This window comes from Protopterus annectens, chromosome 10.part0 (assembly GCF_019279795.1).
Source record: "Protopterus annectens isolate FY-2018-M chromosome 10.part0, PAN1.0, whole genome shotgun sequence".
NCBI classification, from domain to species: domain Eukaryota; kingdom Metazoa; phylum Chordata; order Ceratodontiformes; family Protopteridae; genus Protopterus; species Protopterus annectens.
Window position 1 is genome coordinate 1167924919 of NC_056744.1, and position 22500 is coordinate 1167947418.

The window sequence follows — 22500 nt, forward strand, 5'->3', positions numbered from 1 at the left end:
TGAGGACTCCTCCAGAGGCAGAGGGGGTTTCAATAATGGAAGACATCCCTTTCAGGGCAGAGGGGGTCCCCGGAACTAGGGCTCCAGAGATTCCTTCTTAGGTAGACCATATCATTGCTCCTGAGGCGCTGCCTGATTGCTTTCCTCTGGAAGCAGTCGGGGTGTGTTTTTCTCTAAACCAAGCTGCCTGGCTCTCCATTACGAATGATCAGTGGGTGCAGAGAATCATTACCAGAGGCTATCATATTCCCCTAATATCTTATCCAAGACCTCTGAAATCCCTTCCCAATGCTCCACCCAGTCAAAGGGAGGAGGCAGCTTCCAAAATACAAAAGCTATGTCAAATACGAGCCATCTAACAGGTCCCCCCAGATCAGTGTGGATCAGGGTTCTACTCAAGATTCTTTTTGGTGCCAAAGAAAACAGGGGGCTGGAGGCCCATTCTGGATCTCAGCCAACTAAACAAATCGGTAGTTCAGACCAAGTTCCACATGGTCACGATTCAATCCATCCTCCCCTTTTTGCAGGAGGGTGCGTGGATGCGCTCATTAGATCTGCAGGATGTGTATTATCAAATCAAGATGGACAAGCGCTCCAGGAGCCTCCTTCGCTTCCAGTTGGGAGCCAATCACTACCAATTCAGAGCCCTGCTTTTTGGTCTCTCAATGGCCCCCAGAGTGTTCACAAAATGCCTTGCAGTGGTAATGGCTCATCTGAGACTTCAGGGATTCTAGGTATTTCCATACCTAGATGATTGGCTCCTCTCCACTCCCACCAAGCATCTTCTGGTCAGGACCCTCCGCTACACACTGGCTCTAGCGGAGTCATTAGGCATTACCATACATTGGGAGAAATCAAACCTTCAACCATTAGAACAACTGTAATCCATAGGGGCAATATTCAACACCCAGTCAAGCCTGATCTCACTTCCTCTCCACAGGCTAAAGAGACTATGGGCGCATGTTCAGGTGATACTCTGTTGAAGTAAGGTGTCTGCAAGGGAAGTCCTCCAAGCCTTGGGATCTATGGCTGCAGCCATCCCCATAGTTCCCTTAGCCAGACTACAAATGAGATTACTACAATGGCTCCTTCAGGCCCAGTGGATACCCAATCTTCACCCCTGAGCTCACAGATTCTCATCACCAACTTTTGCAAACAAGATCTCCTCTGGTGGATTAATACAGACGAAAATCTTTGGTGTTGCCCCTTCCAGATTCCACAGACCAGTGCCATGGTGACCACGGATGCTTCCCTGGTGGTGGGGCCACTTCCAGGGAAAGTCAGTCCAAGGCACGTGGTCCGATGTAGAGGTCAATTTGCATATCAATGTCCTGGAGTTAAGAGTGGTGCTATTGGCATTGCAAGCTTTTCATCCACTCCTTCCATCCAGGACGATTGCTTTCCAGTCTGAAAACATGTCTGTGGTCTGGTACATAAACAAACAGGGAGGGACCAAATCTTACTCCCTGTGTCACAAAGCCATGAGAATCTGGCAGTGGGTGATAGCTTCCTACTGCTTTCTGATCACAATGCATATCCCGGGGAGCTCCAATGTGATTGCAGACAGGCTGAGCAGATGCATTCTTCATCCTCACGAGTGGTCTCTCAACCTGAGTGTGGCAGCGGAAATTTTCAGCCGTTGGGGCCAGCCATGCTGCGACCTTTTCGCCTCCCCTTCAAACACAAAATGCATCAGCTACTTTGCTCTCTTTCCCCCTCTCGAGGAGTCACAGAGAGATGCTTTAATCCATGATTGGCCCACAGGTCTCCTTTATGCTTACCCTCCGATTTCTCTGATTCCCCTTGTTCTATGGAAAGCTAATCGGTTGAGAAGCAAAGTGATCCTCATTGCCCTCTTCTGGCCTTGTCCAGTGTGGTTTTCCTTCCTTCGACCTTATCTGTTACAGCCTCCTTGGATCCTAGACACTTGTCAGGACCTCATATCTCTCCCACAAGGGCTGACTCTCCCGATTCTGTCCACTCTCAAGCTGACAGCTTGGTTTCTCCACTTCTGTTAGTTGCCAGGCAGGAAACCCTCTCTTCACCCGTACATGATATTATCTTGGCCTTTCATAAACCATCCACCAGGAAACTTTACAGGGATAAATGGAAAAGATTCTCTATTTGGTCATGTAATCAGAAGCTAGACCCATTCTCAGCCCCCGTAGCCACTATTCTTCATTATCTGGCTGAACTGTTCGACAAAGGGGCCTCAGCTTCCACCATTCTAGTCCATCTAGCAGCTGTTTCCAACTTCCATAATGGGTCTGAAGGAGTGCCACTTATCTCATCTCGCCTTTGCAAGACCTTCCTCAAGGGTATTTTTCACAGCAGGCCTTCCATCAGACAGTCGGTGGAGGCATGGAATCTGTTCTTGGTTTTGCGGTCTCTCTCTCTGCCCCTGTTTGAGCAGGCTGCGACATGTGATTTAAAATTCCTGTCATGGAAATCCTTATTCCTGGTGGCTATAACTTCAGCCAGAAGTCTTTGAAACCTTGATGGTAGTTTTATTTAAAACCATACTTATTAAACATTGTTTTTTATAGTCTATTGTGCAGCAGTATGTTACGTTTTGACCTAAATAAATAAATGGATAGAAGCAACATGTGCTTTTAATAACTTGACGGATGTGCCTAGCTCCATAACTCTCAACCTCTAAGAGCAAGAAATATGGGCAAAGCCATAAATAACAAGAGACAAACGTCCAAAAAAAGGTACTTTTTAAATATTGCTCTTACAAACTTAGCAAGTTGATAGAATACCATGTTTTGCATTAGTATGAATTTTCTAAAGGGTATAAAATCAACAAATCAAATGTCTGCCATTATTTTCTGACTTCAGTTCTCAAAGTTTTGCCAGTGATTTGAGAGAAAACCACAATTTTATGAGAAATAGACTAAAATAAGAGGCAAAAATCTGGACATTTTTCTAAAATCTGTACAGTTGAGAGGTATGCCTAACACTCACTGAACTGTGGCCAATATTTGGATGCTTACCGTACGTTGATTTACTGACTCTGTTGTTGCTGCTCCTCATTTATATGTGCATGAGGATTTATTGTACTTTACTTTCATATGCTGCACTCCTGACTTGCCACTATGCAATATATGTAAATATAATTTCAGTTATGTGCCTTAGAAACCATTTATTTCTCTTTATACTACTGAAGATTGCAATTGTCAGTAATACCAGCCATAACAGTTTCCTACAGTATACCCTGCCAAAAATGCTTTTTAATGCTCAAACCAGTAATTGTTAAAATGGCTAAGCTGTCTTGTCTGTAACTGTCACATCCCACAAGATATGTGACTGTTTCCATTTCTATTTTTACAAAACCTGCATTTATCTGCTTCTCCAACATGTTCAATGGACTTTGCAAACAAATGTGTATGTACTCCACTATCCTGGGCCACCTTTCATCTTTTGGTTTAAATTCACCTCTCCTTAACCATTTCTGTGTCAGATCCTGATCAACATGAAGTTGTTCCAGTAGTTTTCTGCACTTGTAACTATATTTATTCTTTTTCCACACTTCTTGGCTTTTCATCTGATCCTTCTCCTTATATCATTTCTTTTGTTTTTGGCCCACTCAGTTGCTGGCTTTCTTTTGTCTATTTCTGATTTGATTTCCATTCCTGCTTGACACTGATAGGCTTCTGCTAAACTAAGGAGTGAAGTCATCTTAGACTTGTTTGCAAATTAGTTTACAGCTTGGACTTTGTTCCTAGATGCCAGGACTGTTGTCAGTATTAATTTTAGTCTTCTAAAGTATTCCTTACTAAGTTTTGTTCATATTTGTTCATGTTTTAATGTCAATCCTTCATCAATTCCCCAATACTTATATACTCCCTCCTATCACATTCCTATCTTAGACTATTTACTTGGTGCTGCAGCTCTCTTGCTTTAAATATCATTTTGTGCATTCATCAAGACCAAATGACATTTTTATATCATCTGAGAACATTTTAACCACTTGCAGTTGTTCTTTCAGTTCCTGATCTGATGAACTATAAAGTTTTAAATCATCCACAAAAAAAAAGAAGCGTTGTTACATTTTTTTTTTTCCGGGAGCCAAATTGTAACCATGACCTCCTTTGTTAAGTAGATGGCTTAATGGGTTAAAGAGAAGACAAAAGAGAAGTGGTGACAAAGATTCACTGTGGAATATCCCCCTTTGAATTTTTATCCCTGGGATAATGTGTTGTTTTCATGATCGATGTAGGGTATATCTTATACATTTGTAAGCACTCAATTCTCCATTATGACTTTATTTAACAACAAATCTTCCTTTGTTCCATTGTTCTATTCCCTTGATTGAGTTTTATTCTAAAAGACTAAACTCTGTCATCAACAATTCCAGTGTATAGGTTATACATCATCGGAAGACAAGTTATTGGTCTGTAGTTTTTAGGATAGCTCACAGGTTCACTCTTCAGAAGGAGTGTCATTTTTCTTGTTGTTAACCAAGTTAGTGTCTGTTCAGGATGTCCATATAAGTAATGCCTCTCAGGGCTAAATCTTTGTGTAAAGATGTTAATATTTTTATCCAAAAGTTAGGTACTGCATCTGGGCTTGGAGTTTTGTAATTAGGAGCTTTTCTTCATTTTGTTTTTAATCTCTCTGGCTGTTACTTCATCCCATTTCATATCATGTACATCTGAACTTCTTACTGTTTCTTTTACCTCTTCTATCGATCCATCTTTGTTATGTTCCATGAGGCTTTCATAGATATTTCTACAAAATGAGTTTATTGTTTCTTTTTTGGTGTTGTTTATATTCCTTTTGCTTTGTTTCTCAGTTCTGTATAAAACTTTATGGGTCATTACTGAACTGCTTATTTTGTACTTTTCCTTTATACTTATTTGCATATCTTTTAGGTTTTTTGCCCATGCTGATATATTTAGTTTATTATTTGCAATAGTGTGTGATAGATTCTGGTCTGTTCTGATACTCCACATTGCTTTTATCATGTTTATCTTTCTAAGTATTTTTGTTGATCTATTCCCTCTTCTATACTTTTCTAACAGTCTTTTCTAACAGTGACATTTCCTGTCTAAAGTGCTTTATAGTTTTCTCTTTTCGATGCTTCCATGGTGATATTTGATTTCATCCCTTCCTTTCCCTTATTGCTCTGTGTTTTTTGTGGTAAGACTTTATCTATTGTTAATTTATCTGCACAGTAATGTATCCCATTTACTTCTGTTATATCACATGAATTTCTATTAATAGTACTGTGGTCATCCGTTTTATCAGACTTCTAACATTTTAGGTCTTACTGACTTTATGTAATCTATTTCTTTATGTTCATAGGTTCATAGGTTGATACTAGTCTATCGGCCCTAGGGCCTATACAAGCCTAGCAATAACAATTCCCTAGCTATTTCTTCCCACAGTATTTACTTCCCTGGACCCCTGTCTTGCAGGGCGACTGACGTGATCCCCAGGATGAATTTCCTATCTCCCTTCCAATCATCAAGGCTACTTTTGAAGAGGGCCAAAGAGGTGCTCTGCTTGACATGTATGGGCAGTCTATTCCAGAGTCTGGGGAGTCTCTGGGTCAGCAACCTATCATTTCATTGATCTTAATATGTTTATCCATTTCTATTAACAAACAACTCTTTCCTTAGATCATTTTCTTCTAAACTGTGGGCACATTCTTTGTTCTCCATTTCCTGCAGGCATTCTGCAGACAGTTCCGGAACATCTTCCTGTGACATATTCTCTTCAGCTACATCCTGTGGCATCTGTTGCCTTTTCATATGGGAACTCACTGGCCTAGCATTATACAACATTAACTGTGTCAGAGCTGTCACTGTTTCTTGCTCCTTCGCTTGCTGTACAACTAAAACTAAACTTTTGTACTCATTTCCTGCTGAAGGCTCCAGTGTATCTTCATGTGGCAAGTAATCAGATGCTTCCTATTCCACCTGTTCCTCCTTAATTTGGGGACTCATTATTCCATCATGCTGTGACATTACCAGAGTTGGATTTTCTATACAAAAGCCTTTACTTGGCAGGTAATCCCTAACTTCAGTTTCTATTTCTTTAACTTCTTCATTACTAATCCTCTTTTCTACTTTCCCCTTTATTTTCTTATTTTTTTGCATTGTGAAATTATATGTAACTGGATGCTTTTGCCTCTATTTCTCTTCAAATTCTTTGGTGCTTCTGTATTGATTAGTTTTGCTTTCTCCTTTGCATGAATATTGTACTATATTGAATCTCTTTTTTTCCCATGTCCATATGTCTTCTTTAGATGTTACCCTTACCACCTGTTTCTCCTTAATTTGGGGACTAATTTTTCTATCATGCTATGACATAGCCTGTGATAGACTTTTACACTAAATCCTTCACTTCGCAGGTATTTCATAACTTCAGCTTCTATTTGTTTAAGCTCTACTTTACTAATCCTCAGTTCTGCATTGCCCTTTCTTATCTTATTTTTTGTATTGTGAGATTTTCCATATGTGGGTGCCTTTGCCTGTATTTCTCTTCTGATATCTTTCGAGCTGCTTTTTTGTATTGACTAGTTTGGTTTTCTCCTTTGCATAAATATTGGATTTCTTTTTCTTTCCAATATTGATGTTTCTTTTTTATACTTTTCAAAAATCTCTAGGCTTTGTTCTTTATATTTTTGCACTTTCTGTGTTGCTTTTTCTTCCAAACTGCCCAAAGTTTCTTGGTCTATATAATGTTTTTCATGTATCTGTTGTATTAATGAACACAAATTTGCATTTGATGCTTTTGACAGTTTTTCCTTGTGCAAGCAGTTTTCTTTCCTCTAATTTCTCTCTTAATGTTTTTGAATATCTTCTACCTGAAAATTCTGGGTTTCTTGCATAACAGTAACAATACATCATTTCTTCCTTATCCTCAATAGTCCGCTCTGTCATCTTTATGGTTCTGTTTTAGCCTGTCTGTTTTTTTTTTTTTTTTTTTTTGTGAACTACCACTCCCTCCTTCTACAATGGGGGGGGGGCATCCTTCCTCTGAGCCTGGCCTACCATTAGTGTAAGAATCACAAAATAAAATAACAAACGGAGGTACGGAAACATGGCACAGTACAGCAAGACTCAGTAAAACAAAAAGTTTTTAATATTGGTAAGCGCATTCACACTATAGAGCCCTCCCACAACAGAAAAACATCATCCACAAACCTGCGATAGAAGCACAGGTGAAGTACAAAGTCATTATTAGCAAGCACATACTTATTTTCCCATTGTGCCAGGACCATATTGACATAGCTATTGGCACAATGAATAGTTTTAGGGTTTTAGAGAAAATAAGAGTTAAAGAAAGAGGAGGTGATTTGAGGAATTTTACGAGAACAGCCTGAATTATCCTGAATTATTAGGTTGCAGGTGGATAGGTCCCTTGGTATTAATGATATAGAGTTTCTTTAAGACCAGTATTGAAAGGGAGGGATCTACCCAAAAAGTTTAAATGATTTTTAAATGTGATTGGCAGCACTTTAATTATTATCTGATTGTATTTTTGATATAAACCAGTTGTTGTTAGTTTGTTTTATGGTCTAAAGAAGCACTCTTGTGTGTAAGTGCTTACCAATGTTAAAAACTTTTTGTTTTACTGAGTTTTGCTGTACTGTGCCATGTTGCCATACCTCCGTTTGTTATTTTATTTTGTGATTTGTGGTTTTTATAAGAGAGGAATGGTTAATTCCAAGGAACTTCTTTATTCTATTTTTGGATTGTGTTGTTTTTTCCTCAGGAGCATGGCAGAAGGAGTCAACTGTGACATTGAACTGAATTATGTTTCCAACAGTTTGAACAGTAGTCCAGAGGATTGTTTTAATAGGCTGCCACATGTGGAAGTGAATTTGCTGCTGTCCAAAAGGAAAGTGAGCTCAGCATTGACAGAGGAGTCTCAAAAATTTAAAGAGGGAGCCTTCTGAGCAGGTATGAAAGAACTTGAGAATGACTTATACATACTAAAGCATCTGCAATGGCAGAGGCTTTATTCTGAAGCCTGCATGTTCCATCGGGTTATTCTCTGTGGGCTAAGGGTTTTTAATATGCCCACATATGCAGACACCTACAAGGACTTACTCGGTAGATGGCAACAACTCAATATAGAGCTAAGCTTTAACTATATTTGTTTATTGCTGGAGTTTTTTTGGCCTTATAGAGAGAGAGCTTCTGGACAGTATTAATAAGAAGTGATGGCAGCTACTGACAGAGTTTTGGGGTGAGTTATGCTTAGTGACTCTAGAGGCAGTGATAGATGATGTGTATCTGTATGAGCAGCATTTAAAAACTCAGAAAAAGAAATGAATCGTGATGTTACTGATTTTAGGTTGGGGTTGCCCCATTCCAATCAACGAGATCCAGATAGTGGTTTAAAGCAGTCTAGGGATGATACTACTCCAGTTGCTAATGGAGGCATTTCAACAAATGAGAGTAGCTCAACTGTTGAAATTGCTCCTGAAAGACAATCGACTGTCTTATCAGGTGAGGAGTTCGAACAGCCCAACCAACCGGATGTTAGGAGGAAGATATAAGCTACCAATCAGTCCTCGTTCCCTTTACCACTACCTATACACTATTCAGGGGGGGGAACAAACATTGTTTCTTGAGCAAAGGACAGAAAAGGCAAAGAATTTCAGGGGACTGAGAACAGCTTGGTTTGATAAGGAAAATGCAAAATTGGAAAGTGAATGTTTAGTTTGAAATATTTCTAGTGAAAAGTTGACTCAGTCACAAGAATAGCTGTTGCAGCGAGGACTCTTATTTATTCCTACTCAGAGGTCAGATATTACCGAAACGACAGTGGACTTGAAAATGTATGTATGTAATGTTATGCTGAAAGTTATGTTTAATGGTAATAACAGCAATGATCCAAGTATAAAAAAACAAATTTGTATCAACCACTACTGCACCCTACTTTAGCTGTATTCTGTAAAAAAATGTGAGATGGAATTGTATAATGCTACCTATCTTGACAGGTGTAGTAATGTTTTTTGTAATCTGATATGCTCTAGAGAGAAGAGGAATGAAGGTCAGTAGGACTAAGATTGAATATATGTGTGTGAATGAGAGGGAGGATAGAGGAATGGTGAGGATGCAGGGGAGTAGAGGTGGTGAAGGTGAATGAGTTTAAGTACTTGGAATCAACAGTTCAGAGTAGTGGTGAGTGTGGAAGAGAGATGAAAAGAGATTACAGGCATGATGGAGTGGGTGGAGAAGAGTGTCAGGAGTGATTTGTGACAGATGAGTCCCAGTAAGAGTGAAAGGGAAGGTCTACAAGAGGGTAGTGAGACCAGCTATGTTATATGGGTTGGAGACAGTGGCATTGACAAAAAGGCAGGAGTCAGAGCTTGGCGTGGCAGAGATGAAGATGTTAAGATTTGCACTGGGAGTGATGAGGATGGACAGGATTAGGAATAAGTATATTAGAGGGTCAGCCCAGGTTGGAAGGTTTGGAGACAAAGCCAGAGAACCAAGATTACGTTGGTTTGGACATGTGCTGAGGACGGATGCAGAGTATATTGGGAAAAAGATGCTAAGGATGAAACTGGCAGATAACAGGAAAAGAGGGAGGCCTGAGATAAGGTTTATGGATGTGGTGAGAGAGGACATGTAGGTGGTTGGTGTGATAAAGCAAGATGCAGAGAAGAAATGGAAACAGTTAATCTGCTGTGGTGACCCCTAATGTGAGCAGCCGAAAGAAGTAGAAGAAGAAGAAGTGAATCAGAAAAAGAAGACCTGACGATGCTACACAATGACTTACAGCTGGTTGTTAAACCAGCAGATAAGGGAAAGGCAGCGGTTTTAATGGATCGGCATTTCTATGTTTCATCTATTTTAAATGATAATGGATGAAAATACATTTGAAAGTATAGGTAATTCTTATATAGAGGTTATTAAGGCTAGACGTCATTCAACACTGGATGATTGTTTTTGCAGTGGTTTGATAACTTTGGAATTGATGAACTATTTTAAAGTTTCCTGCCCTTTGGTCCCGGTCTTTCAGGGACTTCCTAAGGTTCATAAAGACCCGATCAAACCATAGTTTAGACTTATAATGTCTGGTAGGGCAGGGGTGAGGTGAGGTGATTGGAGGAATTTTACAGAACAGCATGAATTATTAGGTTGCAGGTGGATAGGTCCCCTGGTATTAAAGATAGAGTTTAAGAGCAGGTTAAGACCGGTATTGAAGGGGTAGGGACCTACCCTAAAAGTTTAAATGATTTGTAAATGTGATTGGCAGTACTTTATTATGTGATTGTGTTTTTGATATAAACCAGTTGTTGTTAGTTTTATGGTCTGAAGAAGCACTCTTGTAGTGTGAAAGTGCTTACCAATATTAAAAACTTTTTGTTTTACTGAGTTTTGCTGCACTGTGCCATGTTTCTGTGCCTCCGTTTGTTATTTTATTTTGTGATTTGTGTTTTTTATATGAGAGGAAAGGTTAATTCCAAAGAACTTCTTTATTCTGTTATTGTAAGAATGTTTCCATGTTTTGAGGATTCTACACTGTCAATTTTTTCCAGTCCTGGCACCAGTGAACCTATCAGGATCGGGCACTATTTTATCCTGGGACTTGTGGACCCAGCTGTATTTTTTATTTTTTCACCTACCTCTGTCCATGATATATGCTATATAAAATACAGTCTATATATCAGTGTTGTCTTGGGGTGAGTTTTTGAAAAAGAGGTCCACCACGTGGAGTTACTCACTAAGTCTTGAGGATGAATTCAATTCCAGCAATACTACTCTCCTTTTCTTGCTGATTTTATCACCTCTTCATTTTGACCCCTCCTTTGCATATGTGGTCATATTTAGGAAATTCCTGTGTATGATGGAAATTCTGACTGCCTGTTTATTTGTCCTGTCAGACTTAATTATGTTGAAACCAGGTGGAGTACTTTCATAGGTTCATAGGGGATTGCTAGGCTAATGGCACAAACAGCCTTTACAAGTCTAATCAACAATACCCAGGATATGACAATATTATATTTTAATTCCCCAGATATGGGATGGGGTAATATCAGGGTAGTGGGTTTTTGGGTGTTGGAGCCCTGAGTCATTTTACAGACTGTCTTTGTTCATAAGGGACAGAGACAATACCCTGGGAGCGAATTTACAGTTCCCCATCCATTTATCCAGCTTATTTTTGAAGAGAGTGAGGGACAGGCCTGTTTTTATGAAGATGGGAAGTTTATTTCCATAGACAAGGTAGCCTTTGAGATATGAATCAGTCTATCTAGCAAGTTGTGTTAGAGTTAGAAATTAGGTTCAGGTTCATGGAACGCATAACCCTCATATAATTTTTCTTGCAAAATATGTAACATATTCACCAGGGTTGGATTAAAGAATACCTTGTAGGTCAGGCATAAGTCGTCTCGCAATAAACAATACAAGATGGAGTAATGGGATAGGGCCTTTAGTCGGTCTGCATAAAACATGTGTCTTATGCTTTGTATTTTTTAGTGAGAAGCCACTGGGGCTGCTGCAGTTGGTGTAAGTGCCTGGTTAGGTACATGCAGAAGGGAGCATTATTCTAGATTATGGGCTTGATGAGAGCTGAATAGAATGGCACTATGGCTTTCTTTGATTTTGATGCCATGCCTTTACTTGTAAGTTGAGCCACAAAGAAGGATTTCCTCACTACCATAGCTACCTGGTGGACATAATTTATTTTAAGCTCTATGTGTGTTCCTAGGTCTCACTGGGTCTACTTTAAGGAGTGTGCTATCAATATTATAATTTACAGGGATATCAGATTTACCAAAGGGTATGCTTATGTATTTTTTAGCATTTAGCTATGTTATATGGGTTGGAGACAGTGGCATTGACAAAAAGGCAGGAGTCAGAGCTTGACGTGGCAGAGTTGAAGATGTTAAGATTTTCACTGGGTGTGACGAGGATGGACAGGATTAGGAATAATTATATTAGAGGGTCAGCCCAGGTTGGAAGGTTTGGAGACAAAGCCAGAGAGGCAAGATTACGTTGGTTTGGACATGTGCTGAGGAGGGATACAGAGTATATTGGGAAAAAGATGCTAAGGATGAAGCTGCCAGGTAACAGGAAAAGAGGAAGGCCTAAGATAAGGTTTATGGATGTGGTGAGAGAGGATATGCAGGTGGTTGGTGTGACAGAGCAAGATGCAGAGGACAGGAAGAAATGGAAACAGTTGATCTGCTGTGGCGACCCCTAATGGGAGCAGCCGAAAGAAGAATAAGAATAAGAAGAAGTCTCAGACTGTAATTTTGGCACCATTTGTCATTTTTTAGGCCTGTTTCTAGCATGTTGACATTGTTTGCGATTCAGTAATTGCTCCCAGCTTACAGTCATCAGTGAACATGGTGAACCAGAGGTCCCTAAGATTGGCTTTCACTTCAGAGAAATATATACCAAAACGGTGGGGTTCCAACACTGAGCCCTGTAGGACACCACTAGTAGCAGGTTTCTTACTGGAAGTGGATTCACCTATCCATAAAACGTGTCCTGCCACTGAAGCAGTTGGATATCCATCTGATGCTGTAGGGATTTATACCTAACTCAGTAAGTTTATCTATGATCCCATGAGGGAAAGTGTGTCAAAAGCTTTGACCAGATCTAGATAAGTGGTGTGTACTGTTTTACCCTCGTGCATAGCACTGGACACTTTCTCAAAGAAGCCCACAGATTGAGCATGCAAGACATCCCTTTGACATTGCCAAATTGGGTCTGGTCCAGTGTTTGGAGAGTTCCTGTGTCATTATCATCAGGTCCAAGATAATTCTTTCCATGGCCTTGCAGATAAGAATGGTCAAGCTTATGGGTCTGTAGTTCCCTGGGTCAGTTGATGGTCCTCCCTCTTGTGCAGAGGGATAACTGTTGCAGTCCTCCATTCTGCTGGGACAAAGCCTGTCCAGCGGCTGTGGTTAAAGAGGATTTCTAGTGGCCATGGTAGATTCTGTTTTAAGCTGTTTAAGAAGTATTCTGGAATTATGTTGGGACCCATGGAAGCTGTGCTTTTGTCTTTAGTGAGTGCAGTAGGGACTTGTTCCCTTGTAATGACCAGTAGTAGGATGGTTGTGGGTATTTATTTGGATGTTGTAGGAGGTGATGTGGGGAGAAGTTTGAACTGTTAGCCAGCAGGTTTGCTGTAGTTTCAGGGTGGGTATAAGTGTTGCTGTTCATGATTAGCTCAGCACATTGCTGAGCATTTTCCCTTGAGATTACAAACATAAATAAAAAACCTTATGGCTATCTTTCACCTGGGAGGCTATCTTTGCCTCAGAGTTTGCTTTGACAGATTTGACCAGCTCTCTAATTTGTTTGTTTACACTGGTGAGTGTCTTTTTGCACTGTTTTGTGAGTTCCTTCATGGATTTGGAGAGGATTTTTTCCTTTTGTTGAATAGCCTATTTATGCTAGGTGTCCACCAGGGTGGTTTATTTTTACCAGTGATCATAGGTTTGACTCAGACAGGTACTGCCTCCTCTATGTAGCTATGAATATGGTTGTGAAGTGCTTTGTGTACAGTTCAGAGAAGGGGTCAGTGTCATCCAGGTTTGGAGGAGCTTGGAAGTTTAATAAGCTGTCACCTAGTTTGAGGTAATTGGCCTTAGCAAAGTTCTTAACAGGTTTAGAATTTGATGGGGATTCTAGGTTAGTTTTAATACTAAAGAAGATCATTTTGTGGTCAGATCTTACCAAGGAGGAGTTAGTGCACAGGAGAGAGCTGCATCTCCCCATATCCGTGAGTACTAGGTCTAGGATATTTGTGCCTTTAGTTGGGGAGCTAGTTGCTCCAGGGTGTTTGTGTTGATGAAGTCCAAAACCTCTGTGCAAGTGAATTATGGGTGGTATAAATCTCCCAGTTTATGAAGGGGTAGTTAAAGTCACCTATAAGTATTGTGTTAGGCTGAATGTTAAGAGATTCCGGTAGGCCTAGGTAGGAGGTATGGTTTCCAAACTCATGTTGGTGAGCTGTAGCTGGCAAAGATAGGACAGGTGGTCACACCTATGGTTAGTGGGGCATAAAGCAGCTTAAACAAGTCATGTTGTTGAACCAGCCTAGCAGTTATAAACCCTGAGACATTTCCTCCCTTTGTTTTATCCTGTGCTGAGGGCTATCAAAATGTATGAAAGGCCTTATAGCCTTTGATAGCTGGCTTGCTTTCCATGGTTCTGAACTGTGTTTCTGTGATTGCACATATGTCTGCATTCTCCAGGGTGAGCAGTGCTTCCAAGGAGTGCAGTTTTTACTTAAACTCCTAGCACTGAGCAGCACTACCTTTAGGTAATCATAAGTCATTTTTGTTATATTGAAGGGATTTAACAACTTGGCATGGCATAAAAAAGGCACTGTGGGGTTAAATAAAGTTTTTGCCAGTATCCAGAAGCCAAGTGGTGACAAGTGAAAACCATTTCCAGCAAAATATTGTGGTTTGTCGATCGTGTCTCTCCAAGATGACAGATATTGAATCCCCTTGTTTTGACACCAAAAACAAAGCCAGTTGAAGTAAATCATATTTTGCTGGTACTGTGGCATCATCTTTGGTGAAGTAGGATGCTACTCAAAGCTAGATTCATACCCACCTGGAGCACATATTCAGAGAGCTCCATCATGTGTCTCTTCATATAATCCAGTGAGGTAGCGTTGTAGGTTGTTTTCACCCACATGGACTATGACCATGTCATACTAATACTTGTGGTTTAAAGACTTTAATGCATGCATGATCTAGTGGATCCTGGCACCAGACAGACAGCAAACTGTGATCTTCTCCTTGTTCATCCTGGTAAGGGGGCCATCAGTATGTTTTACAGCAGAATCCCCAATAACTAGAATTTTTGGCTGTGTTGTGTGTTGGGCTTGGAAGCATGGCTACTATGATTTGTTATGTTACAATGAGTTTTGTGTTGTGTGAGGTGCCGTCTTCTTTGAGTGTGTGCAGGGCCACTGAGAGATGCTTTTAGGAGGTCTTAAAGGTTTGGGTAGATATACAAATGAGTACCTCCACATGTGTGGGTCTATGTGTTTGTTCCTAAGTGTTGGTAGTGATTGTTTTGGGTGTAACACTGACAACCTAGTTTGTATTTTTTGTGCGTGTTTGTGAGAGCTTTGCCTCCAATGACATTGTGGGTCTACATCTCTCCCACACTGTGTTTGTCTGTTCTAAAGTTAAATGGTTATTAGAGAACACAAGGCAGTTATTACACTGCCTCAGGATGCCCATATCCACTAGGCCAGAAACAGAGATGACAGGGAATTATCTATCCATTATACCAGATCCTTAGTAGATGGGAGGAGTAGGGAAGAGTCACTTAAAGGTCTAAGTGGGAGTGTTCAGTAGTATACTATTTGATGACCTGCATGGTGCTGCCCTCTGCACAAACTGTCAACTATTCAAACAGCTATAAGTACTGGGAAAGTATAGACAGTGTTTCCTTAAAGAGGATTTTACACTGGAGATGTCTGCTTATATACAAGGCACATGTAACTTCTATACTTTTATACTATAAGGATGAAAAGCTTTTACCCAGGTAAGCCCTCAAGCAAGTCAGATAAATGCACAGTAAGTCTTCAGATCCCAACAAAGAAGGATTGAATGAGCCCTCTGCTCCCACCAGAGTGCAGAAAAACCCTATTAATGTAAAACAAACATGGTCATTTATGTGCCTTTTCAACCGGGTTTCTATAGATATGATTTTGTGCAGGGAATATGCAGCAATACACGCATGTATGTCCTGGATTTTATTGCATATGCTTTTAAGATTAATATTTAGGAAGAGAAAGCTGGAATTGCAGGATAGGAGAGGAAAAGTGAATGGTGCATTTAATAATTTTTTTTTTTTTTTTGCTGTTTTGTGGGGTTTGGGTGAATGTCTCTGCTGGGTTTTTGGGTGAAGAAACATAGGGTTGGATTTATAAAAGGAATGCACAAGATGTGCATAGCATCTCCTTGGAAAACTGAATGGACTGGAGTCTTAGAAATGAAGTTAGTTACCAAATCAGTCACTGCATAACAATGTCAATCTGCAGTAATTAAACATTTAGTCAGTAATTAAACATTTAGTCGCTGTCAAAATCTCCAGATACTATCTGGACTTTTCACTGGCATACCTCAGAAGGTTTATTGCTTAGTTCTGGCATTGGGGAAGGGGGTATTTATTCTGCATCCATGTACTATGGCTTTTTCTTTTTTACCAACTTAAGTACCCTATTTTTCTGTTTTCTTATATTTTATCATGTTCAGTTATAAGTCCTTTTTTATATGTTCAGTATTGTCCCACGTGTTACATTATTTAGGATATTTTTACATTTATATTTTTAATGTTTTTTTTTTTTACAGTTTGGTATGCACGAGTTTTATAACATCTTCATTAATTATTTTTTTTAAATCATTCTTATGTATGGATTCCTGGGTACACTTTTTCATTAGTAAGTTTTAATTACATTGTTTTTATTTGGCTAGATGGTTGTGTGTTGTGATAATCTGAATTAAAATATGGTTCTGATTTACCGCTACTGCTCTAAATAAGCCAGTAATTATTAAAGTCATATATTTGGCAGTTCCATGTTTTGTTTTAGCTTTCTTTTTTCATTAGAGGTTCCTCTAAGTTGCATACCTAAGGCATGGAAAGCAGCTTTGATTTCTACTAACATTTGCAGATCTTGAAACTTTTCCTCTCAGTTGCTATATGAAAGAGTGTACATACATTAAAGGATTATGATGCAGCCAGGATTTCTCCCACTACAACAGTTATAGACAGAGGATATAAACTATAACAGGGATGTATAGTATACACAAACCCCTCAATGGAACTCGTGCTTTGCTAAACCACTACCACATCTAGTATTCATGTAACACTTGATGGTACTGATCACTTTGCAGCAGATGTCCATGGGTCTACTAGATCTTCACAAGACTCATGTTTCTGAATACCAGTTTATTGATTAAATTTCACAAAGCATATGTAGTTATTGGTAAATACAGTAGTCTACGTAAATATGAACTTGTGAACTTCTTAAATGAGCTAGTATAAAAAAGAACCTTCAACCAACAAATAATTATGCAGTATAAAGTTTTTGTAGGGGGCAAGCCACCCTGTATTCACTACAGTCAGAGATTTGACCCCCCCCCCCCCACACACACACTATAAACTTTAAAAAAATTAATTCTATTACTGGACAACTTCTTTGAGACAGTGTAGCCTTATGATTCTTAAGTTTAAATTAGAAGAAATGTGGAAGAGCTAGAACTGTCATGTATGCTATTTATGATAGACGATTCTTTGGTGCTTTAAATGCATGGAAACAGTAAAGGCAAATCTTATGCTGAAAGCATCTCAAATCAGCCCCAGAGTAAGCTGTATATACTCATATCATGCTGGAGTATGTATTCTTAAGCTACAAGTGTTTTATATTCTGATTAGAGGAAAAAAATAAATAAGAATCATGCTTATGTGCTTTATTTCCACTAGTTATGACTGCAGTAATCCAATTTATGGTCAGACACGGAACCCAGTAAATCATAAGAAAAGTCCAGGTGGGTCTTCTGGAGGTGAGGGAGCACTGATTGGTGGAGGTGGCTCAATTCTTGGATTTGGAACAGACACTGGGGGGAGTGTTCGAATTCCTTCAGGTTTCTCTGGAATCTGTGCCTTAAAACCCACTGGCAACAGACTCAGGTAAGCTATTTTAACCTAGATATACTCTTAAAGGTGTAGCAGTACTTATGGCTGTGTTGTGCTCCTTTTAATGGATCCAACCTTCTTTTACTTTCAAAATTCAGAAATTTGATGTACACGTTTGCCGGTATAAATATTAAACTCCATTAGATTTTAAAATATGGAAAAGCATTAAGATACTTGCACGTACATACAATTCTTCAACAGCTGAAAATGTATACAAAATCAAGTCTATTTCTGTACTGTGGTGAAAGATAATTTTATCATCATGTACTATGTCACATACAAAAGTACTTTTAAATTACTATTAATAATGTGCATTTGAGTGATTCAAAAACTTAACAAAAAGTTTTAGGTTTTACTAAACTTTCATATCAGTGCTTTTTTTTGTGAGCTGTTTCTTCTGCTGAAACACGTGCTTATATTATACGTAAACAGACATTTGTTTTTATTATTATTGTTATTATTAAATTCTGGTACCTTTGATTCTTTTTAAATGTATCCAGGAAGTAGTTACTTTGTTTTCTGATGCAGTTCTTTTAATTCTGGAACAAAAGCACTAAAAACAAAATACTATTAAAAGTTTCCTGTGACATCTAGGTGGCATATTTTTGTTTTATACAGTTTATTAGTATGAAGTTTCATGGATTTTGTTGTTTACTGTTTGGTGTAGTGTTCTACTTTCTGGTATGTCACACTTTGACTTATTTACAGAGTTACATGCCACTTCTGATCTTCCTGGTATTACTCAAGTGGATTTAACATTTTTATTGGACTGCACTGATCAATTTAAAAAGTCAGGTCTCTTCATATCTGAAGGTACGAAGTACTTTTGGAACCAAAGCTCTTTCTGATGTTAGCCAGGACATTTTAGTAGTCTGGCTATTGATTGGAACACTAAAGGAAATACAGTTAAACCATTCACCTATGCAGCAGTCGTCCAGTCAAATGAACATGGTACAGAGTCCAGAAAAAAGAGTTGTAATCGTGACAATTGAGGAGGATGTGGTGGACCAGTGTGTGAAACAACCTTTAGTTTGAAAAATTTTTTGGAAGCCAGATATGTCTTTAGTGATGCTGGCTGTGAAATGGTGAGACAGGGACATGGTGACCAACATGATTTACATATGAAACAGATGATTAGGAACTTTGAGAAGTTATCTATGAAATACAAAGGAAAACAGATGGACAATTTGTTTCTAAGATTTGTATTCAAAACAAACGGTTTCCCAAAAGGCTCTGTATTCTCAAATATATAAACAGAGTGGTGCCTAGTTCAATATTCCATCATGAATTGTTGGAATTTTTTGACCACATGGGTCTGGAATTAATGTAAATAATGGTGTGTGACAATGCAAGATGGATTAGCAAGCTAGAGGAAGATATTCAGAAGTTGTATAACCATATTAAATTGAACTTACTTTAATAATTCCACTTACAGGACTTTCAGCAGGTTTTGAAAAGGGTTGATAATTATGAGGCAGCTATATATAAATGTAAAAAAAAAAAATAGAAGATTCCAAGAGAATGGCAATGATTATAAGAGCAAGTGTGTTTATCCTAAGCCACCTGGCAACAAGGATGGTGATTATTCCACCACATACGATGGCAAAGGTCCAGAGAATAATGAAAGAAATGATCGAAATAAGGAAGCTGCGTCAGATGATACAGGCCCAAGAAGATCGAAAAGGTCACAAGAAAAAGAGATACAATGGGAATGAAGCATCCAGGCAGTACGATGACCACTGAGGACAGGATTTTCCCAAGGGGAACTATCACAGGAGACAATTTAGGAGACAACAGACTTAAGTAATTATACTGTCCAAGAAACGCAGACAATGTTCAAATTCAGGAATTGTTAGATTTAATGTTTTTTTTCTTTAATCATAACTTCTGTCTATGGAGCACCTTTTCAGAAAGGCTTCAAATTTGTGCCAGCCAGTCAACCTAAGGTTATTATTATACTTATTGATTGAGCTTAATTTTTTTACAAGGAAACTTAACTTAAAGTTAAACATGAATGCCAATGGAATTAATCGGGTACTTTGTGATTTATGTAGGAGTGGTGCATTCAACACATCGTTGGTACCACCTATACAACTTTTTGAGCACCTTTATGAAAGGAGTATTAGGGAGTATTAGGGAGTGGTGTGGCACTAAGAGATGGGTGTTTTATAATTTAACATCTGAGGAAAGAGAATTGATGTTATTTCTGTACAACAACAAACATCTCCATATAATGAAATCCAACAAGGGAGGGGGAGTCGTTTTGTTTGACAAACATCTATATTCATCAAAATTATTAGAATACCTTAACAATGGGAATTTCTTTTCTAATGCTTCTTGCAATGAAATTCATATTGCTTATCACAACATTTATTTAAATGTCAAAGATTTGGTTAGGAACCATGCTTTGGTTAGTAAAATCCATGATTTTCTCATGGTCAAGCACCCAGGATCCCAGCAATTTTTGGGATCCTAAGGTTTCATAAATCAATTACTGCCCCCCTTAAGAACTATAGCTCCATCTGCAAGTTCTAAGACTGAGAAATGTGCTAAATTGGTGGACTCAAGGCTTAAGCACTTTTACAAGCACTTTTACAAACACGAAGCATTTGCTCAAAGATTCTTAGACTTTTTTGAAAATATAGCTCATGTACCTTTTTTAAGCAATGGTCTGCTTGTGACAATTGACATTAATGACCTTTTTTCTGTTATTCTTCATGACCATGGTATGGAATGGTTCCCTGGAAGCCAGGGTCCATGGGACCGATTTGGGAGTGACAATATCAGTTTGGTTTATCAATGTATGGAGACTGTACTTGCAGATAATTTCATCTATTTTGAGGGTGGATATTATAGACAACACAAAGAGGTCACCATGGGATCAGCATCAGTGCCCATTTTTGTCAGTATGGTGCTGTCGACCTGGGAAATGAACACTGTTTTTAAGTCTCCATTTTTTCCTGAGGTGGTTAGCTACATGAAATACCTGGATGACATCTTCATCTTCTGGAAAGGAAGCCATGCTGACCCTTGAATTTGTGAGTGCTCTCAGTCAATCTACTAATTTTTTCACAGTTCTCTTCTGAGATCCATTAGGATTTTATTAACTTTTTGGATATCTGTAAATACAAAAATAAGGAGATGAGCAGATAGGAGTCCAGCGTTTATAGAAAGTGGACTTTTTCTAATGCTTATCTACCCATTATGGTAGAAGAGGAATTTAGTTAAGGGGCAGATGATTCATCTAAGTAGGCTTGTGTCTGATGACCAAGTGTTTCAAAGGGAAGCCTGTCTTCTTTAACAACTTTTTAGTGATCAGGGCTACCTGCTGGAGTTGTTGGACAATATTCATCCCTGGATCTTGGATCACAGGGACACTGATTATAGGGCCCTCATACGACATCCACATCACTCCCAGTACAAACAGCCTGATAGAACTCATAGGAATATGACCCAAAGTTTTGTGGTTGAGTATAACATGCATTTTCATTCCCTCAAACAGATTATTAATAACCATTGGAGTGTGGTATTTGGCTCCTTTGGTATGACTGATCAACTGGGACAAGAACCAAAGTTTGTTTATAAGAAAAGTAAACATCTTAAATTTCTTTTTGAACACAAGGACTGTCTCGATGTTGTTATTCAGAATGATGGTATGGGAAGATGTGGTACCTGCAGACAGTGCAGGTTTATTTTACAAGGCACATTTTTTTCCATGATAGGGTACCCCAAATTATTATCTGTAAGAAGAAAAGATACTTGTGAAATGAAAGGAGTAGTTTATATGGCTTTTTGTTCTTCCTGCTCAGTTTTTTTTTATATCGGTAAGACTATTGGTCCCTTGAGAAAAAAGATTTACCAGTATCTATATGCAATCAAAATGAAGCATACAGTGAATACTTTGTATAAGCATTCAGTAGTGTGTAAAGAATTTAAGAAGTTTATGTTTCCTATTCTGGAAAAAGTTCCTATGCCTATCAGAGGAAGAGACTGAGAGGTGAGGTTGGAGCAACGTGAAATTTATTGGCAGCTGCTTCTGAATGCTGGGGTTTACCCTGACTTGAATGATTTTATTTCTGTCAAACCTACTTTGAAAGCTAAAGCTGATATTATTTGATTTTATTATGACTTGTTTTTATTTTTAAAATATACATTTCAAACTGATATATATTTTTCTGATATAAAATGGTGTCTATATATAATGCTGTTTAAATAGAATGTATTTTTGCACTTGCACTACGCCACTTAAGCACTTTATTATGTCATGTTAAAGTTTATGCACTTTTTTAGCACTGTCACTTTAATAATGTTGGCACCTTTGAGGCTTTTTAAATGTATCCAGGAAGTAGTTTCTTTGTTTACTGATGAAGTTCTTTTGGTGCTGGAATGAAAGTGCTAAAAAAAACAAAATACTATTAAAAGTTTCCTGTGACATCTAGGCAGCATTTTTTTTTTTTTTACTTTATACAGTTTATTAGTACGTCGTTTAGTGGATTTTGTTGATTATTAGTATTAGTAGTAATAGTAGTAGTAGTATGCTTTTTATTGAAATTGGCTTTGTGGTTGTGGCACTGTCCTTCTGTGGTTCTGTCATGGTCTCATGAGACAATGGAAAAAACGCCGAGCTTATTGTTGGTGAGGGGCACACCCACACAGACGTGACGGAGCCACAGAGGGACAAAGCTGGATGCACTGTACTATGAGTGGCCTTAAACACACACACAAACACACACACACACACACACACACACACACACACACACACACACACACACACACACGCACACACACACACTCTTACATCTGCTTACATAATTTCCTCCACACACACATGCACACACATACACAGACA

At 38.7% G+C, this 22500-nt stretch overlaps 1 protein-coding gene across 1 annotated transcript in view; it reads left to right on the plus strand.

Annotated features, from left to right (window-relative positions):
- Window positions 1-22500, plus strand: part of LOC122813538 (vitamin D3 hydroxylase-associated protein-like) — a gene marked incomplete in the record, with an annotated part of 1040187 nt that overhangs the window by 688600 nt on the left and 329087 nt on the right.